Genomic DNA, 27526 nt, shown 5'->3' on the forward strand with positions numbered 1-27526 from the left:
CTTCACCGACGACAACCGTGACAATATATATATATATATATATATAAACGAATTGGCGAGGGCACTAGAACAGTCTGCAGCACCCGGCCTCACCCTACTAGAATCTGAAGTCAAATGTCTACTGTTTGCTGATGATCTGATGCTTCTGTCCCCAACCAAGGAGGGCCTACAGCAGCACATAGATCTGCTGCACAGATTCTGTCAGACCTGGTCAGGATTTCCACTCATTCACAAATAGGCAGGAGCAATTAGAAATCAGTCAGATCAAAAATGTAATCATTCTGATCTTTTACCAATGCTGGGAGAAATATTTAGATGCTGACCCGTAATTGATTGTTTTAATTGTGTACAAAATACACTGAGTGTACAAAACATTGGGAACACCTTCCTAATATTGAGTTGCACCCCCTTTTGCTCTCAGAGCAGCTTCAATTCGTCAGGGCATGGACTCTATAAGGTGTCGAATGCGTTCCACAGGGATGCTGGCCCATGTTGACTCCAATGCTTCCCACAGTTGTGTCAAGTTGGCTGGATGTCCTCTGGGTGGTGGACCATCCTTGATACACACAGGAAACTATTGAGGGTGAAAATCCCAGCAGCATTGCAGTTCTTGACACAAATCGGTGCACCTGGCACCTACTACCATACCCTGTTCAAAGGAACTTAAATCTTTTGTCCTGCTCATTCACCCTCTGAACAAAACACATACACAATCCATGTCTCAATTGTCTCAAGGCTAAAAAACCCTTCTTAAACCTACATTTACACTTTAGCAGACGCTCTTATCCAGAGCGACTTACAGTAGTGAATGCATACATTTCATACATTATTTTTTTTGTACTGGCCCCCTGTGGGAATCAAACCCACAACCCTGGCATTGCACACACCATGCTGGCGTTGCAAACACCATGCTCTACCAACTGAACCACAGGGAAGACAACCTCCCCTTCATCTACACTGATTGAAGTGAATTTAACAAGTGACATCAATAAGGGATCATATCTTTCACCTGGATTCACCTGGTCAGTCTGTGTCATGGATGGAGCAGGTGTTCCTAATGTTTTGACCACTCAGTGTATATATCTGCATTATTATTTAAAAAACTCTAAATAGAAAAAATACTGAGGTTAAGGGTAGATGTAGGGTTAGGGGTTAAGGGTAGATGTAGGGTTAGGGGTTACAGGTAGATGTAGGGTTAGGGGTTAAGGGTAGATGTAGGGTTAGGGGTTACAGGTAGATGTAGGGTTAAGGGTTATAGGTAGATGTAAGGTTAGGGGTTACAGGTAGATGGAGGGTTAGGGGTTACGGGTTACGGTAGATCTAGGGTTATGGGTTATGGGTTAGGTATAGTTTTAGGGTTAGGAGTTTGAGGTTAAGGTTAGGCATAGGGTTAAGGTTAAGGTTAGATTTAGGGTCAGGTGTTAGGGAAAATAGGATTTTGGATGGGAATCAATTCTTTGGTCCTCATAAGGATAGCAATACAAAACTGTGTGTGTATGTGTATGTGTGTATGAGTGTGCGCATACGTCCGTTTGGTTCTGTAATTGTTCTAGCCTGGGCATTCTTGCATACCTACGTTATCAAGGGAAAACTGTCATTGTCATCGTGTCTTGTCTGAAGAGGTTGTTTTCATTGACTGAAGCCTCTTATGCCCCAAGCTGCCAGAACACTCAGACAGACAGACAGACAGACAGGCAGGCAGACAGACAGACAGACAGACAGACAGACAGACAGGCAGGCAGACAGACAGACAGACAGACAGACAGACAGACAGACAGACAGACAGACAGACAGACAGGCAGGCAGACAGGCAGGCAGACAGACAGACAGACAGACAGACAGACAGACAGACAGACAGACAGACAGACAGACAGACAGACAGACGTCACATTTCTGTTCTTCTTCTCTTTTTTTGTGTGTGTATTTCTCTCTGTCTTTTCTCAAGTCCTTCTACACTCTTTACAAATGACTTGACTAGTTTACAGGGGGGGAGGGGGAGAAACCACTTCTGGTGCTGCTTGGAGTTCCCACTAAGGAAGAGGATGTTCTGGTGCTGCTTGGAGTTACCACTAAGGAAGAGAATGTTCTGGTGCAGCTTGGAGTTACCACTAAGGAAGAGAATGTTCTGGTGCTGCTTGGCGTTACCACTAAGGAAGAGGATGTTCTGGTGCTGCTTGGAGTTACCACTAAGGAAGAGAATGTTCTGGTGCTGCTTGGAGTTACCACTAAGGAAGAGAATGTTCTGGTGCTGCTTGGAGTTCCCACTAAGGAAGAGAATGTTCTGGTGCTGCTTGGCGTTACCACTAAGGAAGAGAATGTTCTGGTGCAGCTTGGAGTTACCACTAAGGAAGAGAATGTTCTGGTGCTGCTTGGAGTTACCACTAAGGAAGAGAATGTTCTGGTGCTGCTTGGAGTTACCACTAAGGAAGAGAATGTTCTGGTTCTGCTTGGAGTTCCCACTAAGGAAGAGAATGTTCTGGTGCTGCTTGGAGTTACCACTAAGGAAGAGAATGTTCTGGTGCTGCTTGGAGTTCCCACTAAGGAAGAGAATGTTCTGGTGCTGCTTGGAGTTACCACTAAGGAAGAGAATGTTCTGGTGCTGCTTGGAGTTACCACTAAGGAAGAGAATGTTCTGGTGCTGCTTGGAGTTACCACTAAGGAAGAGAATGTTCTGGTGCTGCTTGGAGTTACCACTAAGGAAGAGAATGGTCTGGTTTTTGTGTAGTTGTTGTTTATTTTTTTCAACAGTAATCATATTGGGCCAGGTGTTGCTGCTTACATTTCCCAGGGGGTATAGTGGGGGGTTGAATGGTTAGGGTAGGGTTTCTCAAGGAAGGTGAGAGGAGGTCAACGGTGGACATCCTGGTGGAAATAACTCAGTCTTCTCCATGGGGTCAGAGCAGAACAGGCTCCTAGCCCCTATGTGTGACCTGACCCCGACAATGGGCTCCCACTCCTAAATCTACCACACCCTTGACCCGCCTGTCCCGTGTGTGTGTGTGTGTGTGTGTGTGTGTGTGTGTGTGTGTGTGTGTGTGTGTGTGTGTGTGTGTGTGTGTGTGTGTGTGTGTGTGTGTGTGTGTTCCCACGGGCCTATCCCATCCGTATGTCAGCGTGTGGTGATTGAGCCACTCTCAGAAGGCCCCCGAGGACCAGTGGTCCTGTTATCTCTACACCAGGGGGAAGTGTGCTGTCCTCAGTACACACACACACACACACACAAAACACACACACACACAGCTGCCCTGTCCTGTTCTGTCATCTCTTGTTAAGGTGGAGGGTCCCCTGTCTTTCTCAAGGATGCAATGTACTTCTACTATCTGTTCATCTTAACCATCTCAGTGTGTTTTGACAACAAACACATCTTTGAAGGACTCTCATGACCCTCTTCCACCCCAATTTGAGGAGATGGGGACAGCATAGCTAAGTCTATTAAACCACTTGATTCTGTTGTGTGGTCTGGAATGAGGCAGCTCTCTCCTCTCCTGACCCTCTCCCTCTCTCTTGTTATGTATTTCTCTCTTCAATGGTACCATCTCCTCGCTCTCTCTCTCTCTCTGTCTCTCTCTCTCGCTGTGTCTGTCTCTCTGTCTCTCTCTCTCTCTCTGTCTCTCTCTCTCTCTGTCTGTCTGTCCCTCTCTCTCTCTTTCTCTCTATCTGTCTCTCTGTCTCTCTGTCTCTCTATCTGTCTCTCTGTCTCGCTGTGTCTGTCTCTCTGTCTCTGTCTCACTGTCTTTCTCTCTGTCTGTCTGTCTGTCTGTCTGTCTGTCTGTCTGTCTGTCTGTCTGTCTGTCTGTCTGTCTGTCTGGCTGGCTGTCTGTCTGGCTGTCTGTCTGTCGCTCTGTCTCTTACCAACAAGCCATCAGACTATAGTGTTGTGTTTCTGTCTGAAGTTTAAATAAACCAGCTATCAGAAAATGTATTAGATAAGTCCAGCTGTCATGACCAATAGATATAGTAGCTTAAGTTTAGCATACCATACTGTCCTGCATACCATGAACAGCCTTTAATTAGTACAGTTTTGTGTCAGTTGTAACATGCCCTGGTCTCAGATCTGTGACAATGGCAGTTGAAGTCGGCACTAACAGATTGGTGAGCAGGCTGGGTTAGGATCTCTGATATTGTTCTGTCTATCATGTAAGAACTCTGAGAGAGAGAGAGAGAGAGACAGAGAGGGGGACTTGTTGCCATGAGAAAAGGGCAACCAGTGAAGAACAAACACCATTGTAATTACAACCTATATTTATGTTTATTTATTTTCCCTTTTGTACTTTAACTATCTGCACATCGTTACAACACTGTAATATGACATTTGAAATGTATTTTTTTTCTTTTACTTTTGTGAGTGTTAACGTTTAATGTTATTTTATTGTTTATTTCACTTTTGTTTATTATCTATTTCACTTGCTTAGGCTATGTTAACATATGTTTCCCATGTCAATAAAGCCCTTGAATTGAAATTGAATTGAGAGGGAGGGAGGGAGGGAGGGAGGGTTGGGAGGGTTGGGAGGGAGGGAGGGTTGGGAGGGTTGGGAGGGAGGGAGGGGAGGGAGGGAGGGAGGGAGGGAGGTTGTATAAAATGTGAAAAGACCTGAATACTGCTCTGGGGTGTAGGGAGAAACGACAGGGATTTTTTTCTTTGTCCCACGTGTCTCTCTTCACTGCTCTGAATACATTATTGAAAGAATCTAGTATCGTTGGGTTCCCAGTGGTTTTCGACCCGTGCCAAATTAACAGGAACATGCGTAAAAGCCTGACGCCCAAAGCTGTCTTTGTTTTTAATTTACCTTCCTTTTTCTTCATTTGCATGTTCATTCACTACAGTGCTGGCCTCTCATCCTCTCCACTTAGAGCTGGAGAGAGAGACAGCAGGGACAGACAGCAGTAGGTAAATGAGGGGGAGTAGATAGACAATGTCCAGAAACATCCTTTGGATAGACAATATCCTTTAGATGTGTGTGTGTGTGTGTGTTTGTGTCACTCTTATTAGGCTGAGAACACATCCAGTGTCCCTAACCCACCAAATAAAAAATACACACATTTTCCTCACCATTTCTGACACAGAGAAGAGACCCTCCCTCCACATCTCTCTCCTTCCCTCCAAACATCTCTCTCCTTCCCTCCCTCCACATCTCTCTCTCTCCTTCCCTCCAAACATCTCTCTCCTTCCCTTGCTCCACATCTCTCTCTCTCCTTCCCTCCTTCCTCATCTCTCTCTCTCCTTCCCTCGCTCCACATCTCTCTTTCTCCTTCCCTCCTTCCTCATCTCTCTCTCTCCTTCCCTCGCTCCACATCTCTCTCTCCTTCCTTCCCTCCCTCCCTCCTCATATCTCTCTCTCTCTCTGTCTCCCTCCCTCATCTCCCTTGCTCTCTCCGTCTCTTTCTTCAAGTAAAGCTCTTTATATGCATCTCCCTTCCTGTTTCTTTATCTTTATAACGGTAAAACCTTCCCTCTGCCAAGGCAATGAACATAGTTCTCCTTTCCTTTCTGAGCAGCATCATTTTCTGACTGTGGTTTACACACACAACACACCTGTAAGGCTCAGAATGTCCTCCAGAGATGGGGAGTATTTCTCTTACATGTATTTCAAATACGTATTTTAATTACTTCTGAGTATTTTTGATGTTGTATAACACTGGGCTGAATTACAGTCCAATGTATTTTGGAACAAGATACTTTCAAAGGCTGTAATTTGTATTTTCAAAATACAAAAAATGTTTTATGCCATTTCTTTATCGCGGTTCACATTTTTGTGGCCCCCTTTCATCCTACATTTGTATCAGAAGTCTGAAGGCACTATGGTACGATAAGAGCGTCTGCTAAATGAACAAAATATAACTGTATATGTGAACAATTGCAAAGCATGCTGAGTATTATTCTAATGAGCTCTGCCCCTAAACAAGGTCATTAATAATACCCAGTGTGCTTTGCAGTTGTTTCTTTTCACATTTACATTTTGGTCATTTAGGGGATGATCTTAGTGCATTCAACTAAGGTAGATAAACAACACATTTCACTGTCATAGCAAGTAAGAAGTTTCTGTAACCGTTACTGGGAATGTTATTGCTGTTTGACCGGCTACTTGCAAATGTATTTTTTTAATATATTTTAAAAAACATATATTTTAATTACATACAATAATTTGCAAAAGTATTTTACATTTTATTTTGATACATTGGTCTTCAGGGTATTTTGTAATTTATGCCCATCCCTGATGTCATCTCCCTTTCTTCCACTCCCCCTAGTGGCCAAACTCAGAGAGAGAGAGAGAGAGAGAGAGAGAGAGAGAGAGATGGAAAGGGGGAGAGAGAGAGAGAGAGAGAGATCTTGGTTCCACTCACCAACCAAGAATTCGCAAAATGGAACAAACACTATATTGAGACTCAGAATTTTACAAAAACATCCACCGTGTACAATGTAAAACACCAAATAATGCATGCAGAGCAGAATGATGACGATACCTGCTAATTATCAAAATCCAGAAAAGAGTCGTTACATTCTACAACATGAACACAAACAGACCTCACAGAGCCACAGGACAGCAACACAATTAGACCCAACCACATCATGAGAAAACAAAAAGATTATTTCTTGACATATTGAAAAGAATAAACAAAATAACAGAGCAAGCTAGAATGCTATTTGGCCCTAAACAGAGAGTACACAGTGGCAGAATACCTGACCACTGTGACTGACCCAAATATAAGGAAAGCTTTGACTAGGTACAGACTCAGTGAGCATAGCCTTGCTATTGAGAAAGGCAGACCTGGCTTTCAAGAGAAGACAGGCTATTTGCACACTGCCCACAAAATGAGGTGGAAACTGAGCTGCACTTCTTAACCTCCTGCCAAATGTATGACCATATTAGAGACACATATTTCCCTCAGATTACACAGATTATTTATTTTCCCTTTTGTACTTTAACTATTTGCACATAATATGACATTTGAAACGTCTATATTATTTTGGAACTTTTGTGTGTAAAAAGTACTGATAAGTTGTTTTGCTCATTATACTTTAGTTTATTATCTACTTCACTTGCTTTGGAAAATGTTAACATATGTTTCCCATGCCAATAAAGCCTCTTGAATTGAATTGAGAGAGTGAGGGGGGAAGGAGGAGCAAGTAGGAGAGAGAGAGAGAGAGAGAGAGAGAGAGAGAGAGAGAGAGACAGGGAGAGAGAGAGAGAGACAGAGAGAGAGAGAGAGAGAGAGAGAGAGAGAGAGAGAGAGAGGGAGAGAGACAGGAGAGAGAGACAGAGAGAGAGGAGGAGAGAGAGAGAGACGAAGAGCAAGGAAGAGAGACAGAGAGGAGAGAAGACAGAGAGAGAGAGAAGAGATAGAGAGAGAGACAGAGAGAGATAGAGACAGGAGAAGATAGAGAGAGAAGAGATAAAGAGAGAGAGAGACAGAGAGAGAGAGAGAAGGAAGAGACAGGAGAGAAGAAAGAGCGAGAGAGTAGAGAGAGAGAGATGAAGAGAGATGAGAGAGAGAGAGACCCTTCCGAGAGGAGGAGAGAGCGGAGCGAGAGAGAGAGAGAGAAAGAGAGAGAGAGAGAGAGGCCCCTCCCCAAGAGGAAATCTATCCAGCTCTATGGATGCAGGGCTAGAGGATGATGTAAATTCACACTTGTAGTGCGCTCTGCCCAAGCGATCTGTCCTGCCTGTAATACCGTTCCTGAAGACTGGAGTGTGTATTCACGACCAGTAAAGGCACACCAGACCAGTACTGTTGCTACAGCTTCAGTCTACACAACGGATACCATTCGGTTTGGGGTTCAAGACTGGGCATTTTTGGATCTGAAGATATTCTCTATTGGAATATATTCTGACTTTTCAGTCTGCTTTTCTAGCGAGGATATTTATTTCTTAGTTTTTTTCTTTCCTTTTGTGTGCGTGTGTGTTGATTCAAGAGGTAAGTGTATTTTATTTCATGCAGTGCTTATATTCCCTATCGCTCTCTATTTTCCTGTATCCCCCCCGACCCCTTTTTTCTAAGGAAGAAAATAGAAAAGTGAGCAGATTTGAAGGAATCTATTTCTGGTTATTTCAAATGAGGACACGTTTCTACATTTCCATCAAGTTATTCTGCAGCTCCGTGTCCATTCCTTCGTCAATAGGTTATAGGTTTTCTATCACAACCAAATGTTTTTTTTTATTCTCTTTTTTTTGAGTTGATGGTGTGAGAGTAAGATAGCATTTACACCAAATCACAGAAAATAAATGAAATATTAATATAATTATAAATAACATAATTCAACCACACAGAGCTCATAACAGCAGAATGAAGTTGGTTCTGAAAAGAGTTGAGAATTGTTCGTAATATTTCATTTTAAGAGCGATAGATTACCCCAAAAAAAGACTATTCCTCACTATTGTTCATTTTAATAATACACTACCTGACCCCCACTGACTTTCCAATAGCCTACACAAGGCTACTTTTCTGTATCCGTGTAGCTTCGCCGACGGGGAGACGACACGTTCAGAGGTAAAAGCTCCATTTTACCTCTGGTGGCAGCGCAGCATTGTTCTCCGTCCGTCCCTCTGTCTCTCCGCACTGCAAGTACCAAACACGGAGACGGACTACCCCACCGACGCTGCGCTAGCGCGTTCATACCCTCTAACTCCTCAGCGGAAAGGGAGCAACAGGGATCCCCGAGTTATTTCACCCTCCCTTATTCACTACGATATATTTAACATTCCTCATGGATAGCCTACTGAGGGATACCGAGGGCGCAGAGAGAATATCATTCATCGTGGAGATAGAACTACGTAAAAGACAAATCGCGGTCTAAGCAACTAAGCCTCTTGTCGGCAGGAAGCTTCGGAGGAGCTGGAAGACACCCCAGTGAGTGTCTATTCCTACGCTGATCCGGGAGAGCGGAGGTTTGACACCGAGGGCAGATTAATAAACCGGTGGGGAAACTCCCTGCCGGTGGGTGTTTTGTCTCCCCTCTGCTCTCCCCCTACAGCCACAACAAGCTCAGCGCCAAGGTCCAGCTCCTCTGTTCACGTTAGACCTTTTTGTTTTGAGAGGTGGTGGTGGTGCCTGTGCGTAATGTGTGTTTTCACCATAAAGGAGGTTAGGAGGTCCAACGCCTAGTTTTGATTTACATTTGTTTGAGTTGTCTATTAATGGGAATGCAACGTGAAATCAACACCAAAAAATGTCACCCTCTCATTTGGATTTAGGTTAAAAGTTGGGTGAAAAAAAAAATACGAAATTCCCTTATAAGTGAATTACTTTTTGCAAATCCAATCCGTTTTCGACGTCGATTCAACGTCATCACATGTATTTTAGTTGTTGATGTTTGAAATGACGTGGGGACAGCATTGATTCAAGCCGTTTTTGACCAGTGGGGTAGCCCCGAAGCAAGCTCCGTTTTGATGTGTGGTGTGTTCCTCTCTGCATGCGGTTAGTGCCACGTACCGGAGCGCGCTCATATCGCATTTCGCACTGGGTCTCTCTCTAGCCTACCAGTCCACTCAAACAACGCAACGATTTTCACGCCGACCCGAAGCAATTACCTTAGTTTTGTTCGTATAATACCCTGTAAAATAGTGATAAACTAGTGGCAATATCATAAATCGTTCATGACCCAATCAATCACTTATCTCTTAAGATAATGATCTATAGTCTCCGGTATCAATGGGGGAGGGGAAGCAGTTGAGATGATAACAATTATTATCTGATAGAGTGGATGACATATTTAACTAGGCAAGTCAGTTAAGAACAAATTCTTATTTTCAATGACGGCCTACCTGGGAACAGTGGGTTAACTGCCTTGTTCAGGGGCAGAACAACAGATTTTTACTTTGTCAGCTCAGGGATTTGAACTTGCCACCATTCTGGTTACTAGTCCAACACTCTAACCACTAGTCTACCTGTCTCTAACCACTAGGCTACCTGTCTCTAACCACTATTCTACCTGTCTCTAACCACTAGGCTACCTGTCTCTAACCACTAGGCTACCTGCTCTAACCACTAGGCTACCTGCTCTAACCACTAGGCTACCTGTCTCTAACCACTAGACTACCTGTCTCTAACCACTAGGCTACCTGTTTCTAACCACCAGTCTACCTGTCTCTAACCACTAGGCTACCTGTTTCTAACCACTAGTCTACCTGTCTCTAACCACTAGGCTACCTGTCTCTAACCACTAGGCTACCTGTCTCTAACCACTATTCTACCTGTCTCTAACCACTAGGCTACCTGTCTCTAACCACTAGGCTACCTGCTCTAACCACTAGGCTACCTGCTCTAACCACTAGGCTACCTGTCTCTAACCACTAGACTACCTGTCTCTAACCACTAGGCTACCTGCTCTAACCACTAGGCTACCTGTCTCTAACCACTAGGCTACCTGCTCTAACCACTAGGCTACCTGCTCTAACCACTAGGCTACCTGCTCTAACCACTAGGCTACCTGCTCTAACCACTAGGCTACCTGCTCTAACCACTAGGCTACCTGCTCTAACCACTAGGTTACCTGCTCTAACCACTAGGCTACCTGCTCTAACCACTAGGCTACCTGCTCTAACCACTAGGCTACCTGCTCTAACCACTAGGCTACCTGTCTCTAACCACTAGGTTACCTGCTCTAACCACTAGACTACCTGTCTCTAACCACTAGGCTACCTGCTCTAACCACTAGGCTACCTGTTTCTAACCACTAGTCTACCTGTCTCTAACCACTAGGCTACCTGCTCTAACCACTAGGCTACCTTGCCTCCCTATATGTTTACAGTTCTACATTAAAGCAGATTCCCACACTAATGGTAAGCCTATCTACATAATGTATGTAGCGTGACTATTAGCTCGATGATGCGCAGTCCGTGTGAATACAAAATCCACCGGTAATTGGCATTCTCTCTTTTTTTCCTCCAGATGATCAAAATAAGGATATAGGCTCTATATATATATATATATATATATATATAATAATCTAATATTACCACAAGGTAACTGAACCCAAGCATTATGCCTAACCTAATAAATATTTAGTTTCCTACAGATTATCAGAATTTGTATTGGCTATTTATCTTATATGATTAAATACTTAACATTATGGTATATCACAAGGCTACTTGAAATGAATGTTAAGTTTCCTCTCCTTTGATCAAAGTTGTTAGGGACAAATGTGTGTATTGAAGACCATGGGGATATTTGCTAACAGCTATCTAGGGCAGCAATCCACATGATTGTGTAGTAGGAGTATAGACCTATGGGAGTGATGAAATAAAGTCAGCCATTGATCTTGGTGATTGGTGTTAAAAGGCCCAATCCACTATTTGGGGCAGATTTACATGAGAAACAATAGGGCATTAATTCAACAACGTCTAGGCTTTATGGTTTCAATATACACCCTGATTACACATATACCAAGGACGTTCTTGATAGGTAACCTCACTGTAATACCCAACTGATTAAAACCAAATGGTAGACCTATAGCTGCAAAAACAAAGGAGAATGGCTTGATATCAATAGTCTACACCAGAGCGTTCTATTTAACAACAAATGGCTCTGGGCTACACTAATGAAAGCATATCTTGAAAGGTACCTTTAGTAACTGATTAAAAATAAGAATAGCAACTAGCCATTGGCATTGAGCTATTGTACAATTGGGAGATAGACAGTGGAATAAATAGCCTGTTCTGTTTACATCAGTCGGTCAGTCAGACGGAGTAGGGGGACAGAGCTACACAAAACAGGTGCTATCTAGAACCTCAGATGGTTCTTTGGGTGTCCCCACAGGAGAACCCTTTGAAGAACCCTTTTTTGCTTCCAGATAAAACCCTTTTGGTTCCAGATAAAACCCTTTTTGGTTCCAGATAAAACCCTTTTGGTTCCAGGTAGAACCCCAAAAAGTTTTTACATGGACCGACCAAAAAAGGAGTCTCCTATTGGGGCCCCCAAGTGGCGCAGCGTTTTAAGGCACTGCATCTCAGTGCTAGAGGTGTCAGTACAGACACTAGTATCATAACTGGATGTGATTGGGAGTCCCATAGGTCAGTGCACAATTGGAACAGCGTTATCCGGGGGTAGGCCATCATTGTAAATAAGAATTTGTTCTGAACTGAATTGCCTAGTTAAATAAAAACTGGGGACAGCTGAAGAACCCTTTTTGTTTTCCTAAGAGGGCAGCCTATTGTTCTGCTGTGTGGACATCCCCAGGGCAAAGTCACTGGTCAGTTGTTTTTTTCACAGAGAAGGACCTCCATAACTGGAGTCTAGTAGGTTAACCAGGTCACTATACAGATGTGTCATCTAGACAAAGGACTGAGAATATTATCAATAACACACTTTGTTTTCTTTTTAAACTTTGACCGATCTGAGGCAGTAATAGTATAGAAAGACCCAATACAGTACTATTTCTAAATCCAATTAGTTATTCTCTACATTTAGGCCTAATTCAATTTCATCCATCATCGATGAAACAATAAGGCTTTTCTAAATCACCAATTCCAATCCCACCATAAAGAAATCGCTAATTATAGTGAGTGACATAGAGAGGAGACTGAAGGTAAATACAGTGAGCGACATAGAGAGAAGGAGACTGAAGGGAAATACAGTGAGCGACATAGAGAGAAGGAGACTGAAGGTAAATACAGTGAGTGACATAGAGAGAAGGAGACTGAAGGGAAATACAGTGAGTGACATAGAGAGGAGACTGAAGGTAATTACAGTGAGCGACATAGAGAGAAGGAGACTGAAGGTAAATACAGTGAGCGACATAGAGAGAAGGAGACTGAAGGGAAATACAGTGAGCGACATAGAGAAGAGACAACCGAGGGGAAGAGGAGGAGAAGGATTAAAGAAAGGAAATGAGCTTTTCCTCTTGTTTGTTTGAGTCCAACATGGAAACTAGGCTAAAAGGCCTCCAGTGTAATAAGCTAAACTCACCACCCTGTCTGTCCATGCCAAGCCTGCTGTCCTTTAGAGCGGTAGCAGCTCCAATACCTTGGCAGGTGATAAAGCCTAGACAGCCAAGCACCAGTCCATTGATAGTGTGGGTTGGTGTGTGTCTGCCACACACACACACACACACACACACACACACACACACACACACACACACACACACAGCTAGCTCGTCTCATCTTGCAGTGCCTACCACCCCCATGTGGTAAAAAGCATGCAGCTGCTACAGCAACAGAGCCGTCTCTCCTTCCTTTCATAGCATTACAATGACGACCCCCCCCCGTCTACCACAGACCTCTCTCTTTCTCGCCCTCTCCCTCCCTCCCTCCCTCTATCTCACTCTCTCTCTCTCTCTCTCTCTCTCTCTCTCTCTCTCTCTCTCTTTCTCTCACTTGTGCTGGCAACAGTCATCTGTTCATCCCAGCCAACAGTAGAGAGGCTACACACCAAAACTAAACTATGATATATTCTCTCTCTGAAATGCAACCTGCCAGTGTCCCTGTCCCTCCTTGTGAATTCAGATGCATTCATGAATGTTCTTTCGTGTCTGGGTAAGACCAAGTGGGTTCCGGATTCCAGTAGGCCTGGGTAAGACCCAGTATGTCTCAGTAGGCCTGGGTAAGACCCAGTATGTCTCAGTAGACCTGGGTAAGACCCAGTATGTCTCAGTAGGCTGGGTAAGACCCAGGGTGTCCCAGTTGACCTGAGTAAGACCCAGTATGTCTCAGTAGGCCTGGGTAAGACCCAGTATGTCTCAGTAGACCTGGGTAAGACCCAGTGGGTCTCAGTAGACCTGGGTAAGACCCAGTGGGTCCCAGTAGACCTGAGTAAGACCCAGTGGGTCCCAGTAGACCTGAGTAAGACCCAGTATGTCTCAGTAGACCTGGGTAAGACCCAGCATGTCTCAGTAGACCTGGGTAAGACCCAGTGGGTCCCAGTAGACCTGGGTAAGACCCAGTGGGTCCCAGTTGACCTGAGTAAGACCCAGTATGTCTCAGTAGACCTGGGTAAGACCCAGTGGGTCCCAGTAGACCTGAGTAAGACCCAGTATGTCTCAGTAGACCTGGGTAAGACCCAGTGGGTCCCAGTAGACCTGAGTAAGACCCAGTATGTCTCAGTAGACCTGGGTAAGACCCAGTGGGTCCCAGTAGACCTGAGTAAGACCCAGTATGTCTCAGTAGACCTGGGTAAGACCCAGTGGGTCCCAGTAGACCTGGGTAAGACCCAGTATGTCTCAGTAGACCTGGGTAAGACCCAGTGGGTCCCAGTAGACCTGGGTAAGACCCAGTGAGTCCCAGTTGACCTGAGTAAGACCCAGTATGTCTCAGTAGACCTGGGTAAGACCCAGTGGGTCCCAGTAGACCTGAGTAAGACCCAGTATGTCTCAGTAGACCTGGGTAAGACCCAGTGGGTCCCAGTAGACCTGGGTAAGACCCAGTATGTCTCAGTAGACCTGGGTAAGACCCAGTGGGTCCCAGTAGACCTGGGTAAGACCCAGTGGGTCCCAGTTGACCTGAGTAAGACCCAGTATGTCTCAGTAGACCTGGGTAAGACCCAGTGGGTCCCAGTAGACCTGAGTAAGACCCAGTATGTCTCAAGAGACCTGGGTAAGACCCAGTGGGTCCCAGTAGACCTGGGTAAGACCCAGTGGGTCCCAGTTGACCTGAGTAAGACCCAGTATGTCTCAGTAGACCTGGGTAAGACCCAGTGGGTCCCAGTAGACCTGGGTAAGACCCAGTGGGTCCCAGTTGACCTGAGTAATACCCAGTATGTCTCAGTAGACCTGGGTAAGACCCAGTGGGTCCCAGTAGACCTGAGTAAGACCCAGTATGTCTCAGTAGGCTGGGTAAGACCCAGTATGTCTCAGTAGACCTGGGTAAGACCCAGTATGTCTCAGTAGGCTGGGTAAGACCCAGTGGGTCCCAGTAGACCTGAGTAAGACCCAGTGGGTCCCAGTAGACCTGGGTAAGACCCAGTATGTCTCAGTAGACCTGGGTAAGACCCAGTGGGTCCCAGTAGACCTGGGTAAGACCCAGTATGTCTCAGTAGGCTGGGTAAGACCCAGTGGGTCCCAGTAGACCTGGGTAAGACCCAGTGGGTCCCAGTAGACCTGGGTAAGACCCAGTGGGTCCCAGTAGACCTGGGTAAGACCCAGTGGGTCCCAGTAGACCTGGGTAAGACCCAGTGGGTCCCAGTAGACCTGGGTAAGACCCAGTATGTCTCAGTAGGCTGGGTAAGACCCAGTGGGTCCCAGTAGACCTGGGTAAGACCCAGTGGGTCCCAGTAGACCTGGGTAAGACCCAGTGGGTCCCAGTAGACCTGGGTAAGACCCAGTGGGTCCCAGTAGGCTGGGTAAGACCCAGTGGGTCCCAGTAGGCTGGGTAAGACCCAGTGGGTCCCAGTAGACCCACAGTAGGACCTATGCATCCCTTCTTACTCACTCTCTCTTTCTCTCTCAACAACTTAGAATAGTGACAAATGTAGACAGTTGGTGAAGGTGCCTGGGTGTAAAGTAACAATCTATTATTCATCCTAAAGAATAAAAAAAATCTGTTCTTCTGAAATCGAAGCCAGAATAAGAAAGGAAACAAAATCAAAAACAGTCTACTTTCTAAAAGAAATGATACTGGGAATTCTAATTCTAAATTATATTATAGTTGTTCCTTTTGCCGAAAATAGATGGATATCTTCCTAGATGTAAAATAGATAGCTATCTTCCTAGATGTAAAATAGATAGCTATCTTCCTAGATGTAAAATAGATAGCTATCTTCCTAGATGTAAAATAGATAGCTATCTTCCTAGATGTAAAATAGATAGCTATCTTCCTAGATGTAATATAGATAGCTATCTTCCTATATGTAAAATAGATAGCTATCTTCCTAGTTGTAATATAGATAGCTATCTTCCTAGATGTAATATAGATAGCTATCTTCCTAGATGTAAAATAGATAGCTATCTTCCTAGATGTAAAATAGATAGCTATCTTCCTAGATGTAAAATAGATAGCTATCTTCCTAGTTGTAATATAGATAGCTATCTTCCTAGATGTAAAATAGATAGCTATCTTCCTAGATGTAAAATAGATAGCTATCTTCCTAGATGTAAAATAGATGGATATCTTCCTGGATGTAAAATAGATAGCTATCTTCCTAGATGTAAAATGGATAGCTATCTTCCTAGTTGTAAAATAGATAGCTATCTTCCTAGATGTAAAATAGATAGCTATCTTCCTAGATGTAAAATAGATGGATATCTTCCTAGATGTAAAATAGATAGCTATCTTCCTAGATGTAAAATGGATAGCTATCTTCCTAGATGTAAAATAGAAAGATATCTTCCTGGATGTAAAATAGATAGCTATCTTCCTAGATGTAAAATAGATAGCTATCTTCCTAGATGTAAAATAGATAGCTATCTTCCTAGATGTAAAATAGATAGCTATCTTCCTAGATGTAAAATAGATAGCTATCTTCCTAGATGTAAAATAGATAGCTATCTTCCTAGATGTAAAATAGATAGCTATCTTCCTAGATGTAAAATAGATAGCTATCTTCCTAGATGTAAAATGGAAGACTCAGCATCAGTTGTAAACTGATTAGTTGAAGACCACCATCGTATGCTATTTATGTAGTTGCTGTGAAATTGTTTCTGAATCTTTTTTTCTTTAAGGCGCTTTTGTGCGTCTCAAATGGCACTAGATTCCCTACTTTTGAACAGCACCCATAGGGCTCCAGTGCACTAAATAGGGAATATGATACTATTTGGGATGTGGGCCTTGTTATTCCAGAGTGTGCACTTAGACGTGTTGATTTCTCTAGCTGTGTCTATAAGCTATCGCTGTCCTGTGGCTATAAGCTATCCCTGTCCTGTGGCTATAAGCTATCCCTGTCCTGTGGCTATAAGCTATCCCTGTCCTGTGGCTATAAGCTATCCCTGTCCTGTGGCTATAAGCTATCCCTGTCCTGTGGCTATAAGCTATCGCTGTCCTGTGGCTAAAAGCTATCCCTGTTCTGTGGCTATAAGCTATCCCTGTCCTGTGGCTATAAGCTATCCCCTGTCCTGTGGCTATAAGCTATCCCCTGTCCTGTGGCTATAAGCTATCCCTGTCCTGTGGCTATAAGCTATCGCTGACCTGTGGCTATAAGCTATCCCTGTCCTGTGGCTATAAGCTATCGCTGTCCTGTGGCTATAAGCTATCGCTGTCCTGTGGCTATAAGCTATCCCTGTCCTGTGGCTATAAGCTATCCCCTGTCCTGTGGCTATAAGCTATCCCCTGTCCTGTGGCTATAAACTATCACTGTCCTGTGGCTATAAGCTATCACTGTCCTGTGGCTATAAGCTATCCCCTGTCCAGTGGCTATAAGCTATCCCCTGTCCTGTGGCTATAAGCTATCCCTGTCCTGTGGCTATAAGCTATCCCTGTCCTGTGGCTATAAGCTATCCCTGTCCTGTGGCTATAAGCTATCCCTGTCTTATCCCTCCTCCTAAAGGTAACTAGCTGGAGTTAATAGTGTGTGTGTGTGTGTGTGTGTGTGTGTGTGTGTGTGTGTGTGTGTGTGTGTGTGTGTGTGTGTCATACCAGGTTGCTCAATTTAACATGGCTAGTCCAAACGTATTGGTGCAGAAGTCGGTTTCGTCGGGTTTTGAAAAATGTCCTGCCATCTGCAGGAGCTTCTTAGTATGACAGGAAGAGAAATCCATCACACCTAAAAACATGAACACCATTAACTTCTCTGGGCTAGTTGGGACGTGACCGTCCCACACTATGCAACAGCCAGTGAAATAGCATGGCGCGAAATACAAAACAGCAAAAATATCATAATATCAATTTCTCAAACATACGACTATTTTACACCATTTTAAGGATACACTTCTCCTTAATGTAACCACATTGTCCGATTTCAAAAAGGCTTTACAGCGAAAGCAAAACATTATATTATGTTAGGAGAGTACATAGACAAAAATAACCACACAGCCATTTTCCAAGCAAGGAGATGTGTCAATAAAACCCCAAAACACAGCTAAATGAAGCACTAACCTTTGACGATCTTCATCAGATGACACTCCTAGGACATCATGTTACACAATACATGTATGTTTTGTTCGATAAAGTTCATATTTATATCCAAAAACAGCATTTTACATTGGCGCCTGATGTTCAGAAAATGTATTCCCACCAAAAACTTCCGGTGAATTTACAAAAATACTCATCATAAACGTTGACAAAATACATAACAGTTATTTTAAGAATTATAGATACACTACTCCTTGATGCAACCGCTGTGTCAGATTGTAAAATAGCTTTTCGGCGAAAGCACATTTTTCAATATTCTGAGTACAGAGCTCAGCCATCAAAGCAAGCTATTCAGACACCCGCCAAGTTCTGGGGTCACCTAAACTCAGAATTAGTATTATAAATATTCTCTTACCTTTGCTGATCTTCGTCAGAATGCACTCCCAGGACTGCTACTTCCACAAGAAATGTTGTTTTTGTTAAAAAAAATCCATATTTATGTCTAAATACCTCCGTTTTGTTCGTGCGTTCAGGTCACTATCTAAAGGCATAATGCGCGAGCGTAATTCGAGACACATAAAGTCAAAATGTTCCATTAACGTTCGTAGAAGCATGTCAAACGTTGTTTGCAATCTATCTTTATGGTATTTGTTACGGAAAAATGCGATAATATTCCAACCGGACAATAGCGTATTCATTCCAGAAGAAAAAGGAGGGGAGCGCTATCGGGCTCGCGCATCACCAAGTCCTTTGTCCATAGGCAGTCCACTCATTGACTGAGCTCCTATTCTCTGCCCGGTTACAGGAGAATGATGAAAAAAACTTTCTGAAGGCTTTTGACAGCCAATGGAAGCCTTAGGAAGTGCAACGTGACCCCACAGACACTGTAGTTTCGATAGGGATTCAAAAGAAGAACTACAATTCTCAGATCTCCCAGTGGGTCCTGGTTGGATTTTTCTCAGGTTTTTGCCTGCCATATGAGTTCTGTTATACTCACAGACATCATGCAAACAATTTTAGAAACTTCAGAGTGTTTTCTATCCAAATATTCTAATAATATGCATATTCTAGTTTCTGGGCCAGAGTAGTAACCAGTTTAATTTTGGGTACGTTTTTCATCCGGCCGTGAAAATACTGCCCCCTACACCTTGACAGGTAAATAAAACAATTGACTAAAACGTTTAAACTCCTAATCCAAACCTGTGGACATATCCAACATGTTTGCCTTGTAATGAACAATAGAGTTCGGCCACTTGTTGCGAAACCGGGTGAACATGTTGAAAAGCAGCCAACCAGACCAGAGATTCAAGCTGTCTGCACCGTGAAGGATAGGTCCCCTACCGGGGGACACTAACGGTCAGAGGTGGGACCAAGTCTCTATTACTCAAGTCACAAGGTTCGAGTCTCAAGTCGAGTCCCAAGTAGAATTGGTCAAGACTCCAGTCAAGTCGTGGATTCTAACAGCAAGTCAAGTCGAGTCACAAGTTTTCAACTCAAGTCAAGTAAAAAACAAAATCTATACATGCAACGACTTGATCAACTACAAATCTTTGTCTATTTTTTGATGCTACCAGACAACCCTTTTCATTATTTGGTCTACAACACATTTTGATGAACCTATGCAACTGTAAAATAGGGACCATGTAGCAGTGGCAAGGACATGAAACCAGCAGAAGGCAAGGCAGGTTGACGTGCTCAGAATGTACATTTATTTACAGGCCTTGGTGATCCGCTGGTGAAAGCGCCACATCATACAAAATATACAAGTAGATTGACCAAATATACAAAGTCATTAGCCCATAAGAAATAGCCTCTGTATCAGACTTAACCTGTCGTATATGAACGGACCCAGGTCGAAGGCAAGACTGTACAGCCTCCCCTTGATAAACCAAATGGAATCTGTCTAACTGGAGCTCAAACAGGTAGGCCTATATAATATAATAACATGGCCCCCGCAGGACCATACAATTACCCAATTACCAATTACAACCAATAAACCGGTTGTACAATGTAAAAGGCGATGTCCACATCCATTGTTACGTTGCTACATTCGTATCAATCAGACGTAATGATCATTCGTGATATTTCAACACCATTCATACATGGAACATTAATTTGATCTTTATTCAACGTTCTGACTCAAAAAGTGTACAGCTCTTTGCCACGTAGCCTATTTCTATACCCACTGAGGCGTGGCCGACTCCTATTACACACAACCAGGACGACAGAGACATAGGACGGCAGAGATACGGAACTCCGACCCTTTGGAAATAGGAACAAAAAGAAACGAAGAAATGAAATAAACAGAACTTCTACGTCATGAATCTTGTGAAAGTTCATGTGCACAATAAACATCGCGTTCACTCAGAGGGTAAAAAAACGGTTGGCTAAATTAAAATGTAATGTAGGCCTATCAAACCAAACATGACAAAGAAATGAAAGATTATATTATGTATGCAAGCTTCATAAGTAAATTATACATTTCAAGCAATTGTTACATACCAAAATACCAGTAGGAAATATGCTAGTGATTATTGCCCCATTGCTGATGAGTTTGTAAAGTAAACAGTTAATATTATTGATCACCAAACCATTTTTGGAGCTTCATATTTATTTACCTTTATTTAACTAGGCAAGTCAGTTTAGAACAAATTATTATTTATAATGACGGCCTACCGGGGAACAGTGGGTTAACTGCCTTGTTCAGGGGGCAGAACGACAGATTTTTACCTTGTCAGCTCGGGGATTTGGTCTTGCAACCTTTACGGTTACTAGTCCAACACTCTAACCACTAGGCTACCTTGCCGCCCCAATTAGGTCAAGCCTCTCATCCTATAATTTCAAGTTTGAACCGCACCCGATCCTATAGCTGTACAGCAAATGAGAAATCTGTTCCCTAGCTCACCACCTGACCTGTTTTGATTGACAGTATGCTGGTCCAATCAGAGTGCCAAGTGTGCGTTTCACTTGCCAAGTGAAATGTGACTGCAGTTTACAACTCTGCTAACCCTGAAGGATATCCCCTACTCGGGAACACGAAGCATGAAGGATAGCCCCTGCTTGGTTAGGAGAATAACACTATTCAACACCACACCACAAAAATGTCTCCCAACTCAAGACCCTCCCAGCCACAATAATATTAAACAGTCCACATCACCACACTACAATATCAACTATTTTTTGAAAATAACTCATAAAGTTCAGTGCATCATGCAAAATACATGCAGAATGTTTCCCTGGTCCTGTGTAGATGGACTTACATCAGTCTCACATGAGTAACTAGAGTAACCAGTAACTAGAGTAACCAGTAACCAGAGTAACCAGTAACTAGAGTAACCAGTAACTAGAGTAACCAGTAACCAGAGTAACCAGTAACTAGAGTAACCAGTAACCAGAGTAACCAGTAACCAGAGTAACCAGTAACCAGAGTAACCAGTAACTAGAGTAACCAGTAACCAGTACCTAGAGTAACCAGTACCTAGAGTAACCAGTACCTAGAGTAACCAGTAACTACAGTAACCAGTAACTAGATTAAACAATAACCAGTAACTAGAGTAACCAGTAACTACAGTAACCAGTAACTAGAATAACCAGTAACTAGATTAACCAGTAACTAGAGTAACCAGTAACTAGAGTAACCAGTAACCAGTAACTAGAGTAACCAGTAACTAGATTAACCAGTAACTAGAGTAACCAATAACCAGCAACTAGAGTAACCAGTAACTAGAGTAACCAATAACCAGTAACTAGAGTAACCAGTAACTAGAGTAACCAATAACCAGTAACTAGAGTAACCAATAACCAGTAACCAGTAACTAGAGTCTGGACACTGAGTCAGACATCATGTTAGAGTCTGGACACTGAGTCAGACATCATGTTAGAGTCTGGACACTGAGTCAGACATCATGTTAGAGTGAGACTGTGTAACAAGCCAGGAAGGCTGCTCCATGAAATTAATCAGTATATGTTCTCTCTCTCTCTCACTGCTATTTTCACATTTTGTAAATGTTCTCTGCATTATAATAATAATTAGGTGGGTGTCCTATTTCACACATTTACAAGTCTGTACATTTATCACCTAGTCAGCTCAGTTACTGTCCCAATGCTCCTAACCGCTAGGCTCCTAACCTCTATGTTCTTAACCGCTAGGCTCCTAACTGCTAGGCTCCTAACCGCTATGTTCTTAACCACTAGACTCCTAACTGCTAGGCTCCTAACTGCTAGGCTCCTCACCGCTAGGCTCCTCACCGCTAGGCTCCTAACCGCTAGACTCCTAACCGCTAGACTCCTAACCTCTAGACTCCTAACCGCTAGGCTCCTAACCTCTAGACTCCTAACCTCTAGACTCCTAACCGCTAGGCTCCTTTTCCGCTAGACTCCTAACCGCTAGACTCCTAAACGCTAGACTCCTAACCTCTAGACTCCTACCCACTAGACTCCTAACCGCTAGACTCCTAACCTCTAGACTCCTAACCGCTAGGCTCCTTTTCCGCTAGACTCCTAACCGCTAGGCTCCTAACCGCTAGACTCCTAACCTCTAGACTCCTACCCTCTAGACTCCTACCCTCTAGACTCCTAACCTCTAGACTCCTAACCTTTAGACTCCTAACCGCTAGGCTCTTAAACTCTAGACTCCTAACTGCTAGACTCTTAACCGTTAGGTTCTTAACCGCTAGGCTCCTAAGCGCTAGGCTCCTAACCGCTAGGCTCCTAACCGCTAGGCTCCTAAGCGCTAGACTCTTAACCGCTAGGCTCCTAACTGCTAGACTCCTAACCGCTAGGCTCTTAACCGCTAGGCTCCTAACCGCTAGGCTCCTAACCGCTAGGCTCCTAACCGCTAGACTCTTAACCGCTAGGCTCCTAACCGCTAGGCTACCTATTTTTGATCTCTTTTCTTTTCAGTTTTTTTTGTCAAATGTTTTTCTGTTCCTAAACTTATCAGAGATCACATCTGTTGTTTAGTGTCTCCCTCCAGAATAATCTAGAACTAATGTATTATCTGTCATAGTTTAGGGCCTAATCTCTTACTGTTTTTAGATGCAGCAGAACAGAATGAAATAGAGAGTGGTGAGTGTGCATGGTCATCAGACAGCAGCGTCTCAGGACTGGAGCTGTAATCGAGTTACAAGCATCTCAATTCCCTAATCTTCTCCTTGTCAGTAGCTACAACTGTTAAATGGCCAACTCTCTTGTTCCCCACTTACCTCTTCCGTGTTCTACTGAAGCACACTAGCATGGAAACTAGACTAGCACACACACACACACACACACACACACTCTCTCTATAGCAGAGCAGAGACAGAGTTACACGTAAAGACACAATGCCATTGTGTTGTCAGGGGAAACATAACATTAAAACCTCTTGAGCGTCTCATCCCGCAAACGGGATCAACATCCAGCGAAAAACTCCTATCGACATTAGCATAACGAAATTTAATATTTTCTTTTTCAAATATAGGACTGTCTCATATCGTTTTATAGATACACCTCTCCTGATTCGACCCACGTCGTCCGATTTCAAAAAGGTTTTACAGGAAAAGCAAAACATTAGATTATGTTAGAGGAGTACATGGTAAAAGTAGCAACATAGCAATTTTCCAACCAACCACATGCATCACAAATAACCAAAAAACAGCTAAATGCAGCACTAACCTTTTACAAACTTCATCAGATGACACACCTAGGACATCATGTTACACAAAGCATGCATTCTTTTGTTCAATAAAGTTCATATTTATATATAAAAAGAGCATTTTACATCGGCACCTGACGTTGACTAACTATTTTCCATCAAATGCATCAGATGAAACAGCTCTACAATTTACTAAATTACTATTCGAAAACATTTTTAAAATGTAATATTGTCATTCTAAGATTTATAGATGAATATTTATTGAAAGCACCTGTCATACCAGATTTAAAAATAACTTTACTGGGTAATCACACTTTGCGAGAAAAGGGGATGCGATAATTAGCTGGTAAACGTAGCTGCTTGGCAGAGGAATATCTATTTTTAACTCCAGTGGTTTAATAGAAGATGCATTCATAGTAGTAATGTGTGCGTGGGAATGTGTGTGTGTGTGTGTGTGTGTGTGTGTGTGTGTGTGTGTGTGTGTGTGTGTGTGTGTGTGTGTGTGTGTGTGTGTGGGGGGGGGGGGGGGGGGGGGGGACGTGTTACTCCAGTTGCCCTGTTGTATTCATGAGCATTTCAAATTAGCTTTCTGATCACCGTGAAGAGAGGAGGGCCTTTTAGTTCAGGAGCCGCCTTAGGGGTCTCGCTCAGTGGCCTGTTTCCGTGGTCACAGCTAAGTGGCGTGTTGCCATGGTCATAGCTCAGTGGCGTGTTGCTAGCTCAGTTGCGTGGTCAAATATTCTGTCTAGAAAGGACCCCTTCTCTTTTATGAGAATAGAGTAGAGAGAGCAGAGAGAGCAGAGAGAACAGAGAGAGCAGAGAGAACAGAGAGAATAGAGAGAGCAGAGAGAGCAGAGAGAGCAGAGAGAGTAGAGAGAGCAGAGAGAACAGACAGAGCAGAGAGAGTAGAGAGAGCAGGGAGAGCAGAGAGAGCAGAGAGAGCAGAGAGAGTAGAGAGAGCAGGGAGAGCAGAGAGAGCAGAGAGAACAGAGAGCAGAGAGAGTAGAGAGAGCAGAGAGAGTAGAGAGAGAGAACAGAGAAAGTAGAGAGAGTAGAGAGAGTAGAGAGAGAGTAGAGAGAGAGTAGAGAGAGTAGAGAGAGCAGAGAGAACAGGAGAGAGCAGAGAGAGCAGGAGAGAACAGGAGAGAACAGGAGGGGAACTAGTGAACTGAGCAAGGCAGGAGAGAACAGGAGGGAACAGAAAGGAACAGGAGGGGTCCCACCCACTTGCTTTGTATCAGGGGTCTAGAGCCCTGTCACTTTTCGAATGCAAAGACATTCTTTTCTACCATCACCATAGAAAAGAATGGCGGAAGGGGGTGGATGGATTGCTGGGGTGGACGGAGGTGGTTGGTTGGGGGGGGGGCTGGATATTAGGTTTTTGGGGGAGGAAAGGGCAACACAAAACCGTTGGAGGGAAGAAAAAAGGTTTTCATAAAACTCCACAGTGAATACAGCGGTTCATCTGGGTGGTTATTCTGGGTTTTACCAACGATGCCCACTATCAGAGAGGATCAGGCTAATCTGGGTTTCACTAACGATGCCCACTATCAGAGAGAAGCAGGCTAATCTGGGTCTTACTAACGATGCCCACTATCAGAGAGAAGCAGGCTAATCTGGGTTTTACTAACGATGCCCACTATCAGAGAGAAGCAGGCTAATCTGGGTCTTACCAACGATGCCCACTATCAGAGAGAAGCAGGCTAATCTGGGTTTTACCAACGATGCCCACTATCAGAGAGAAGCAGGCTAATCTGATATACAGAGACACTTAATAATAAGGCATTAGGGTCTCTGTCTCAGTATCAACTCCCATAAGGCATCATGGTCTCTATCTCAGTGTCAACTCCCATAAGGCATTGAGGTCTCTGTCTCAGTATCAACTCCCATAAGGCATTAGGGTCTCTGTCTCAGTATCAACTCCCATAAGGCATCATGGTCTCTATCTCAGTGTCAACTCCCATAAGGCATTGGGGTCTCTGTCTCAGTATCAACTCCCATAAGGCATTAGGGTCTCTGTCTCAGTCTCAACTCCCATAAGGCATTGGGGTCTCTGTCTCAGTATCAACTCCCATAAGGCATTGGGGTCTCTGTCTCAGTATCAACTCCCATAAGGCATTAGGGTCTCTGTCTCAGTCTCAACTCCCATAAGGCATTGGGGTCTCTGTCTCAGTATCAACTCCCATAAGGCATTAGGTTCTCTATCTCAGTCTCAACTCCCATAAGGCATTAGGGTCTCTGTCTCAGTCTCAACTCCCATAAGGCATTAGGTTCTCTATCTCAGTATCAACTCCCATTATATTTTAACACATGCAGAGCTGTAGACCCGGAGCGTTATACCCGGAGCGTTAGACCCGGAGCGGTAGACCCAGAGCGTTATACCCGGAGCGTTATACCCGGAGCTGTAGACCCGGAGCGGTAGACCCGGAGTGTTAGACCCGGAGCGTTAGACCCGGAGCGGTAGACCCGGAGCGGTATACCCGGAGCGTTATACCCGGAGCGTTAGACCCGGAGCTGTAGACCCGGAGCGGTAGACCCGGAGCGTTAGACCCGGAGCGTTAGACCCGGAGCGTTAGACCCGGAGCAGTAGACCCGGAGCTGTAGACCCGGAGCGTTATACCCGGAGCGGTAGACCCGGAGCTGTAGACCCGGAGCGTTATACCCGGAGCGTTATACCCGGAGCTGTAGACCCGGAGCTGTAGACCCGGAGCGTTAGACCCGGAGCGGTAGACCCGGAGCTGTAGACCCGGAGCGTTAGACCCGGAGCGGTAGACCCGGAGCGGTAGACCCGGAGCTGTAGACCCGGAGCAGTAGACCCGGAGCAGTAGACCCGGCGCGTTAGACCCGGCGCGTTAGACCCGGAGCGGTAGACCCGGAGCGGTATACCCGGAGCGTTAGACCCGGAGCGGTAGACCCGGAGCGGTAGACCCGGAGCGTTATACCCGGAGCGTTATACCCGGAGCGTTAGACCCGGAGCTGTAGACCCGGAGCGTTAGACCCAGAGCGTTAGACCCGGAGCGTTAGACCCGGAGCGTTAGACCCGGAGCTGTAGACCCGGAGCGTTATACCCGGAGCGGTAGACCCGGAGCTGTAGACCCGGAGCGTTATACCCGGAGCGTTATACCCGGAGCTGTAGACCCGGAGCTGTAGACCCGGAGCGTTAGACCCGGAGCTGTAGACCCGGAGCTGTAGACCCGGAGCGTTAGACCCGGAGCGGTAGACCCGGAGCGGTAGACCCGGAGCTGTAGACCCGGAGCAGTAGACCCGGAGCAGTAGACCCGGCGCGTTAGACCCGGCGCGTTAGACCCGGAGCGGTAGACCCGGAGCGGTATACCCGGAGCGTTAGACCCGGAGCGGTAGACCCGGAGCGGTAGACCCGGAGCGTTATACCCGGAGCGTTATACCCGGAGCGTTAGACCCGGAGCTGTAGACCCGGAGCGTTAGACCCGGAGCGTTAGACCCGGAGCGTTAGACCCGGAGCGTTAGACCCGGAGCTGTAGACCCGGAGCGTTATACCCGGAGCGGTAGACCCGGAGCTGTAGACCCGGAGCGTTATACCCGGAGCGTTATACCCGGAGCTGTAGACCCGGAGCTGTAGACCCGGAGCGTTAGACCCGGAGCTGTAGACCCGGAGCGTTATACCCGGAGCGTTATACCCGGCGCGTTAGACCCGGAGCGGTAGACCCGGAGCGGTATACCCGGAGCGTTAGACCCGGGGCGGTAGACCCGGAGCGGTAGACCCGGAGCGTTATACCCGGAGCGTTATACCCGGAGCGTTAGACCCGGAGCTGTAGACCCGGAGCGTTAGACCCGGAGCGTTAGACCCGGAGCGTTATACCCGGAGCGGTAGACCCGGAGCTGTAGACCCGGAGCGTTATACCCGGAGCGGTAGACCCGGAGCTGTAGACCCGGAGCGTTATACCCGGAGCGTTATACCCGGAGCTGTAGACCCGGAGCT

The 27526-nt window shown here is 44.9% G+C and overlaps 1 protein-coding gene across 1 annotated transcript in view; it reads left to right on the forward strand.

The window, feature by feature from the left end:
- Positions 1-7618: 7618 nt before the first annotated feature.
- LOC115201726 (leucine-rich repeat transmembrane protein FLRT3-like) overlaps positions 7619-27526 on the forward strand; it is a 28156-nt gene continuing 8248 nt past the window's right edge. Inside the window, exon 1 of the mRNA XM_029765578.1 lies at positions 7619-7914. The gene's annotated coding sequence lies outside the window, so the exon portion shown is untranslated. The remainder of the gene's footprint in view (positions 7915-27526) is intronic.

The sequence above is a fragment of the Salmo trutta genome, chromosome 10 (genome assembly GCF_901001165.1).
Source record: "Salmo trutta chromosome 10, fSalTru1.1, whole genome shotgun sequence".
NCBI classification, from domain to species: domain Eukaryota; kingdom Metazoa; phylum Chordata; class Actinopteri; order Salmoniformes; family Salmonidae; genus Salmo; species Salmo trutta.